We start from the raw sequence: 8,257 nt of genomic DNA on the forward strand, positions 1-8,257 counted from the left end.
CTCATCAGCACTCCATCTCTTTTCAAATCTCATCTAATAACATCTCTTCATTCCCCTGCCTACACCTCTTAATTTCTTTCTCTCTCTCTCAGGAGCTATCTGGGTTTAATATATTCTACATACAGCATCTTTTTGCCACTGTTTTCTCATAATCTATACAATATAATATCCACTGTCTTGTACTATTTAAATTTGTAAAAGATTTTGGGATGGAGTTAGTATGAAGGAGGCTATGAAAAATAATGCTGCATTGTATTATGGATAGGCTGTTAAGCTGAGCCAGTTCTGTGGCTGTTCTTTTCTTTTTCTTTCTTGGTATCCCCGCTGGAGCTCTGAGAAATCACTTCTCAAAATATAGACATATACATGTAAGTACGTTTTTCTTGATATACAACCAATCCATGAGGGCTTCAAATTGCAGCCATGCTGCTTCCAGCCATGGAAACCTAAGTGAGTCACCTTCTAATATTGCTTTCCCTCTCTTTAGTCCAGCAGAGATCCCGAGTGCCATGGTAGCAATACTCATTTTATCAGAATAGGGAGCAACTGCCTTCTATTATATCAACAGCAGCAATTTCAGACTCTTAAATCAGTGGAGTTAATAGGTTCTGAAAGGAATTCTGGCTAGTCTTCCTCAAAAAGAAGGATGGTGTCTGTGGCACTCAGGGCGGGAGAGAGAGAATGTGGTGTTGGACAGAGTAATGCATTCGGTTCTATTCTCCTGGAAAATCAAACCATATAGTTATGTTGTTCTAAAAGCTACCCAATCTTTATTAATTGGTAGGTGGTACAAGTGCCACAGATGTAATACAAATGAGCAGACAAAGAAGACTGTATAAATATTCTCTCTGATAAGGGAAAAACTTTGTCTTCAATACACAGCAACTTCTTGAGGCTCAGGATTTGGGGTGAGGCAGGGTGGAGGCCCATGTCCCAGGAGGTTGCTGCAGCCATTCTGCTGATTGTAGGTTTAGAACTCTGGCAAATGACTTAGAAACCAAAGCTGTGTTATTCTCTATATGGGAGAGTTGGTGCCAGGCTCCGAATAAGTTGTCAAAAGGACCTTAAGGAAAGAGGTGACAGGTCAAAAGGAATCCCAGCCTTTGGGTAGCATTGAGGAATGGAACTTGTTCTTTTGTTTCAGTTGAACACCACAGAGAGATCATTACAAAGCAGTGGCAAAGGCAGTCAGCCTAGTTTAAACATATATCTTAAATGTATTCCTTTCATTTCCCCTTTCAGTTTCTTTGCCATGAATTGCATAAATATGAATAATAGTCATCAATTAAGGCAAAAGATCTTCAAAGTCTTTCAGCAGTTTCTCATTTATGTCTCTCTCTGTTCGTTTCACCTTTCTGTTTCTCTCACACACACTCGCTCCCTTTCATCTTGCTTTCAATTACCTGCCTGAACCTTATTTATATGTTTAATTCACTTTATGATTACAGGTACATTCTCTCACTCTCTAGTAATTATTGCCAGGGCAGGATGTGATTGGCATGTATAGTGGTGGTTAGTCTCAACAATGGACTCTGCAGTTCCTTCTCTTCCCTGAGAAATAATGTATGGCTTCCTCTCAGTTTCACTGTACAGAGGGAGAAATGTCACCTAAGTCTAAAAGCCAAGTCTTTTGAGTCAAATTCTCAACTAGTGCAAATAAACGCAGCTCTTTGTTTTTTATGGCAATTTATGCCAGCTGAGAATCTGGCCCTTTATTTTTGTGTACCATATTTTATACACGGTAGGTGTTGCAGAATGTTTTACAGCTATATGCTCTGCAGGCAAATGGAAAGGTGGGAGGGCGGGTGAATTGAAAAATAATCTACTATAGAGTTAATGTCTGTGGAAATGGTAGTACACGGAGCAAAAGATATAAAGGCCAAATTACAGCCAGGGAGAGCCTCTGAGCATAAGGGAATCTGGGCAGCTCAGAGAGTGGAATTTATTGTTTTAATGCAGAAAGAGTTAGGAGTCATCCAGATGAGGGAGCACTGGTTGTCAAATTCAAGATGAAGAAAGGCAGGGAGGATGTTATATTTAATGGAGGAAGTGGGGGAGGGAGTAACATGGGAGAAGGATCTACATTAAGGGAAGGGAGAACAGAAAAAAGCCAAATATTTAAAGACCTTAAATCCAAAGGCCTGATCCAAAGTCAACTGAGCTCAATAGGAGCCTTTCCACTGTTTCAGCTGGTATTGGATCAAGACCCACAGTTATGCAATCCTGGATTCCTGCAAACTGCAGGTCCCCTGTTTCCGCACTGCACTGTTCACACAAGAATGAGCCATCTGAATTCTGCTCAGGAAAATTTGCTTCAAACAAAATAGGATGGATTTTCTTTCAAGGTCAGTGCATACATGTTATGAGGAAAAGTAACATTGTGCCTAGATACCAGGTCAACTACCCTTTGCATTTTCCTCACTCATATGTGCACAGTAGATGGTGGCAATGGATTGAAACAGAAGAGAACCCAAAAGTCATTTCAAACCAAAAAAACAAAACTTAGTTTTGATAATATCAAAAAGACATTTTAATAATTTTGAAACTTTTTTCAATTTTGTTTTTTGAAAGGGGAGGTTTGCAAAAGCAACTCTTTCGCACAATCAAAGTTCTGCTTTAGCAAATCAGTATTTTCTGATGAAAAACCTTTTTGTTGAAAAACTCCCAATCAGCTCTAATATTTTGCATTTCTCAGCATTACTATTCTGGGGACATCTCTTAGGCTAAGGTGATTGTATCTGGTTCCCAATGTCTGAAGGAAGTCTGAAGGAAGAATCAGTGGCTGATTGAATCTTTTGTAGTGATAATCAAGGTGGGCCATTTCCAGCAGTTGACAAGAATGTCTGAGGAACAGTGGGGGGAGGGGGGGAAATAAACATGGGGAAATAGTTTTACGTTGTGTAATGACCCATCCACTCCCAGTCTCTATTCAAGCCTAAAGTTAATTGTATCCAGTTTGCAAATTAATTCCAATTTGGCAGTCTCTCGTTGGAGTCTCTTTTTGAAGCTTTTTGTTGAAGTATTGCCACTTTTAGGTCTGTAATTGAGTGACGAGAGAGACTGAAGTTTTCTCCAACTGATTTTTGGATGTTTGATTTGTGTCCATTTATTCTTTTATGTAGAGACCGTCCAGTTTGACCAATGTACATGGCAGAGGGGCATGGCTGGCACATATCACATTGGTAGATGTGCAGGTGAACGAGCCTCTGATATTATGCCTGATGTGATTGGGCCCTATGATGGTGTCCCCTGACTAGATATGTGGGCACAGCTGGCAACGGACTTTGTTGCAAGGATAGGTTCCTGGGTTAGTGGTTCTGTTGTGTGGGGTGTGGTTGCTGCTGAGTATTTGCTTCAGGTTGGGAGGCTGTGTGTAAGCAAGGACTGACCTGTCTCCCAAGATCTGTGAGAGTGATGGGTCGTCCTTCAGGATAGGTTGCAGATCCTTGATGATGCATTGGAGAGGTTTTAGTTGGGGGCTGAAGGTGATGGCTAGTGGCATTCTGTTATTTTCTTTGTTAGGCTTGTCCTGTAGTAGGTGACTTTTGGGTACTCTTCTGGCTCTGTCAATCTGTTTCTTCACTTCAGCAGGTGGGTATCGTAGTTATAAGAATGCATAATAGAGATCTTGTAGGTGTTTGTCTCTGTCTGAGGGGTTGGAGCAAATGAGGTTGTATAGTAGAGCTTGGCTGTAGACAATGGATCATGTGGTGTGGTCTGGATGAAAGCTGGAGGCATGTAGGTAGGAATAGCTATCAGTAGGTTTCCGGTATAGGGTGGTGTTTATGTGACCATCGCTTATTAGCACTGTAGTGTCCAGGAAGTGGATCTCTTGTGTGGACTAGTCCAGGCTGAGGTTGATGGTGGGATGGAAATTGTTGAAATCATGGTGGAGTTCCTCAAGGGCTTCTTTTCCATGGGTCCAGATGATGATGTCATTAATGTAGCGCAAATAGAGTAGGGGCATCAGGGGACGAGAGATGAGGAAGCATTGTCCTAAGTCAGCCATAAAAATGTTGGCATACTGTGGGGCTATGCGGGTACTTATAGCATTGCCGCTGATTTGAAGGTATACGTTGTCCCCAAATGTGAAATAGTTATGGGTGAGGACAAAGTCACAAAGTTCAGCCACCAGGTTTGCCGTGACATTATCGGGGATATAGTTCCTGATGGCTTGTAGTCCATCTTTGTGTGGAATATTGGTGTAGAGGGCTTCTACATCCATAATGGCTAGGATGGTGTTTTTAGGAAGATCACTGATGGATTGGTTTCCTCAGGAAGTCAGTGGTGTCTCGAAGGTAGCTGGGAGTGCTGGTAGCGTAGGGCCTGAGGAGGGAGTCTACATAGCCAGACCATCCTGCTGTCAGGGTACCAATGCCTGAGATGATGGGGTGCCCAGGATTTCCAGGTTTATGGATCTTGGGTAGCAGATAGAATACCCCAGGTCGCGGTTTCAGGGGTGCGTCTGTGCAGATTTGTTCTTGTGCTTTTTCAGGGAGTTTCTTGAGCAAATGCTGTAGTTTCTTTTGGTAACCCTCAGTGGGATCAGAGGGTAATGGCTTGTAGAAAGTGGTGTTGGAGAGCTGCCTAGTAGCCTCTTGTTCATATTCTGATCTATTCATGATGATGACAGCACCTCCTTTGTCAGCTTTTTTGATCATGATGTCAGAGTTGTTTCTGAGGCTGTGGATGGCATTGTGTTCTGTACGGCTGAGGTTATGGGGCAAGTGATGCTGCTTTTCCACAATTTCAACCCGTGCAGGTCGGCAGAAGGAGTCTATATAGAAGTCCAGTCTGTTGTTTCGACCTTCAGGAGGATACAATTAACTTAGGCTTGAATAGAGACTGGGAGTGGATGGGTCATTACACAAAGTAAAACTATTTCCCCATGTTTATCCCCCCACCCCCACCGTTCCTCAGACGTTCTTGTCAACTGCTGGAAATGGCCCACCTTGATTATATCACTACAAAAGATCTTCCCCCACTCTCCTGCTGGTAATAGCTCACCATAAGAGATCACTCTGGCTACAGTGTGTATGGTAACACCCATTGTTTCATGATCTTTATGTATATAAGTCTCCCCACTGTATTTTCCACTGAATACATCCGATGAAGTGAGCTATAGCTCACGAAAGCTTATGCTCAAATAAATTTGTTAATCTCTAAGGTGCCACATGTCCTCCTTTTGATTTATTAGCTCTTTTCATAACATGCCTATGTTTGCAATGGGCACTTTTTTTAAACTTGTCAGAAAGGTGCCAAGTGGGCTTAAAGTGAGTAAATTCTGAAGGTTCACGCAAGTTCTTATTTGCCCCCAAATCATTTATTCAGCCACATTTATTGTTTTGAAAGCACTGTATTCCAGAAAATGTGAATCAAAGCTTGAAATCATATCTTGAACACGGACGATTGTACATGGAGATTTTGGCAAAAAAGATCTGTGTGAATTTTAAGAAAGTCATCCTGGACTGAATACCAGTCTGTGGGATTAGAAACAAAAACGTTATTTCTGTTCTGTTCCAGGTAATATGTCTGTAAAGTGAAAGAGAAAGAGTGCTCCTGACCTGATCAGAGTTTGAATGAGAACTCTTATTTCCAGTGTTTGGAGATAAAAATAAAAAGAATCCTGGCTTTGCCACTGAGTGACACATTAAAAATATAAATGAAAACTTATTTTTCTTGACTATGGATGAAATCCTGACTCTGTTAAAATCATTCAGCATTTTGCCATTGACTTCACTGGGGGGCCAAGATTTCACCCTTTGACTTTAAAGGCACAAAAGTCTTATGGGGTTTGGTTTGGTTTAGTGTCCTCTGTTCACCAACAGTGCAATTATAGGCAGCAGGGAAACCGGGCCGCTGTTCCATGAAAAATTCGGAGATTTTTTCCCTTTTCTCTATGAAATGAAAACAAAACCAAAACATCAAAATCTCTGACTATTTTATGAAATGGAAAATCCCATCCCATTCAGTTCTACTGCTGGGCATATTGTGGTGATTGAGTCAGTGCTCTGCCCCCTCCCTGCCCTTCCTCACCCATGTGCACAGGTTGGGGAAGGTATAGCTCTGTGGAGCCTGCTTCCCCCTGTGCACAGGAAGTGGTGGTAAGAGTTTTCAGCAGAAGGAAAGAAGGGGGACCTTATTCTCCCTCTATTCCCTTCTTCCAGTGCGAAGAATAGGCCATGCGCTGGCTCTTGCTTGCTAGTTGAAATGATTCACACACTTGAGATGAATATATTTTCACCCCTAAATTATTTGCTTCAATTATTTTTCAGAATTGTTGCTATTCTTCCCTAATCTTTTGCAGTGCATGATTGGTCACCTAAAATATATGGTATTTTTTCTTCTTTGTGATTGGAACTTTTATGAAGTGGAGGAAAGTCAAAGAGATTGGCCCAGGTTCCCCTGCCACCCTCTGGGGAAGTGGCTCAGACCCAGTGGTGGAGAGTGGGCTGCCTGGGACAGTTTGCTCCAAAAGACTTTAATACCCTAGAAGGGAAGGACTATAGTGAGCTGGCCAGAGGGTAAAGTCATAAAGAGGAAGCTGAAGCTCCTGGAGCAAGAGGGCAAGAAAGGATGGATGAAGAGACTGTAAGAGAAGGGTAAAGCACCTGGAAAGAGCTAATTCCCAAAGTGACGCAGAAGGAGGCATTACCTGCAGTGAGTGGACCCCATCACAGAGCCATACGAGTACTTCTTGGGTGAACCTATGCACAAACATAAAGTCAGATAACAGTCCATCAGATATTTGCTTCCTGTAAACATATTCTTGCAAACAAACAAACAAACAAAGAACAAGATTGTGGAAAATGGGTAAAAAGAATCAAATTTCATCAAAGTGAGTTACAGGTATTCATCTGAACAATTGCTCGCAAATATATATTTATAGCATGTACCCAGATTTTATTATAATCCTTTGATATAAAACACTGATTCTCCACTTGTTTATACCAGTGTAAATCAGGCATAACTCCACTGACATCCATGAGTTGTACTGGTGTAAAACCAGTGTAAATGAGAGGGAAATAAGGTCCTCCAGATTTATGTTCAATCTGTCTTAATCCAAAACCATCATCTTTTAATTTTTTATTCTGTTCTCAGAACCAGACAGAAAATGACCAAACATCTTTCCCTAGACACACAGCCAAGAGCTTCCTAAATTGATCTGTTGTGATACACATCAGATGTTTATTCTAATACTGACTTCAGAAGTTTTGCCTTCATTCAGCAGAGATTTTTTGAAGACACCGTGAGAGCATTAAATAGCTACCTCAACCAAATTAGTCCTTCAAGAAATAAATATCCAACATTTTAAAAGGAATTACAGGATCCTTTGAAATAGATAGTCTTACTGTCAATTACTCTCCATGTATGGCTATGTTTATTAATCAGGAGCTGCATAAAGGCTACTTTGACATTTCACTATCTTTTTCCCCTTTCAAACGTGTTTTCCAGGATTCCCTGGAAACTTCAGAGTATTTACAGTACTGTTTATTCCAGAGGTTTACAGCACCTAATGCATGTGTTAGTGAGATGAGTAATTAGGCAGACATAGTAGCCATGTAACTCTTTTAACTAACAATTCCTTTCCAAGTTCCCCTCTATTGCTTTCTCAGCATGAAGCAGGGAAGATTCTGCTAACACAATCTAATTAGCTAAAACAAAGATTATTTAAAGAGCATCTAGATCCCTCCAGATCCATTAAACTACAGCACATTCATCCCAGTGAAGAAGCCTCATAAGTTTCTCCTGGATTTAATTGTGATAATCCATTTTATGGCAAATTGCCAGCACTACTTTGATGGGTCTCAAGCTTTCTCTTCTTGGGGAGGGATTAGGGCACTGTTTCTCACCCCCGAACTGGGATATTAACTGCCCCTAGTGTCCTAGAGGAGGGGAATGGAGAGGGAGGGACCAGGCCCAACCTCTACTCCGGGTCCCAGCCCAAGGGCCCTAGGAATAGCAGTAAACCGCTTGAACTAGTGGTTCCTTCCCCTGGGCTACTTCCCTCTCCTGCCCTTCAGCTTGTGGGGCTTCCTGCCCTCCCTTTGCACAAAGCAGGTGTCCCTTTACCTAGGGTCTTGGTCTTCTTAGCCTACCACAGCACTTCTCCAAACCCTCCTCTACTTCCCTCCAAACTGCTCTCTGCTCTAACACCACTCCACTTCAACTCCTCCCCTTGTCTGATTGAAACAGGGAGGTTTTATCAGGTGACTGGCTTCAGGTGCTCTAATTGGCTTCAGGTGCTTTAATTAAT

General features: G+C 41.9%; 1 long non-coding RNA gene across 1 annotated transcript; it reads right to left on the reverse strand.

Annotated features, from left to right (window-relative positions):
- Positions 1 to 755: 755 nt before the first annotated feature.
- Positions 756 to 8,134, reverse strand: LOC119850087. Its single transcript, XR_005290700.2, has 3 exons — positions 8,074 to 8,134; positions 6,656 to 6,707; positions 756 to 1,063 (listed from the first exon to the last, which is right to left on the reverse strand). It is a non-coding gene; the product is annotated as an uncharacterized LOC119850087 (long non-coding RNA).
- Between the last annotated feature and the right edge of the window lie 123 nt (positions 8,135 to 8,257).

The sequence above is a fragment of the Dermochelys coriacea genome, chromosome 1 (assembly GCF_009764565.3).
Source record: "Dermochelys coriacea isolate rDerCor1 chromosome 1, rDerCor1.pri.v4, whole genome shotgun sequence".
In the NCBI taxonomy this organism is placed as follows: Eukaryota; Metazoa; Chordata; order Testudines; family Dermochelyidae; genus Dermochelys; species Dermochelys coriacea.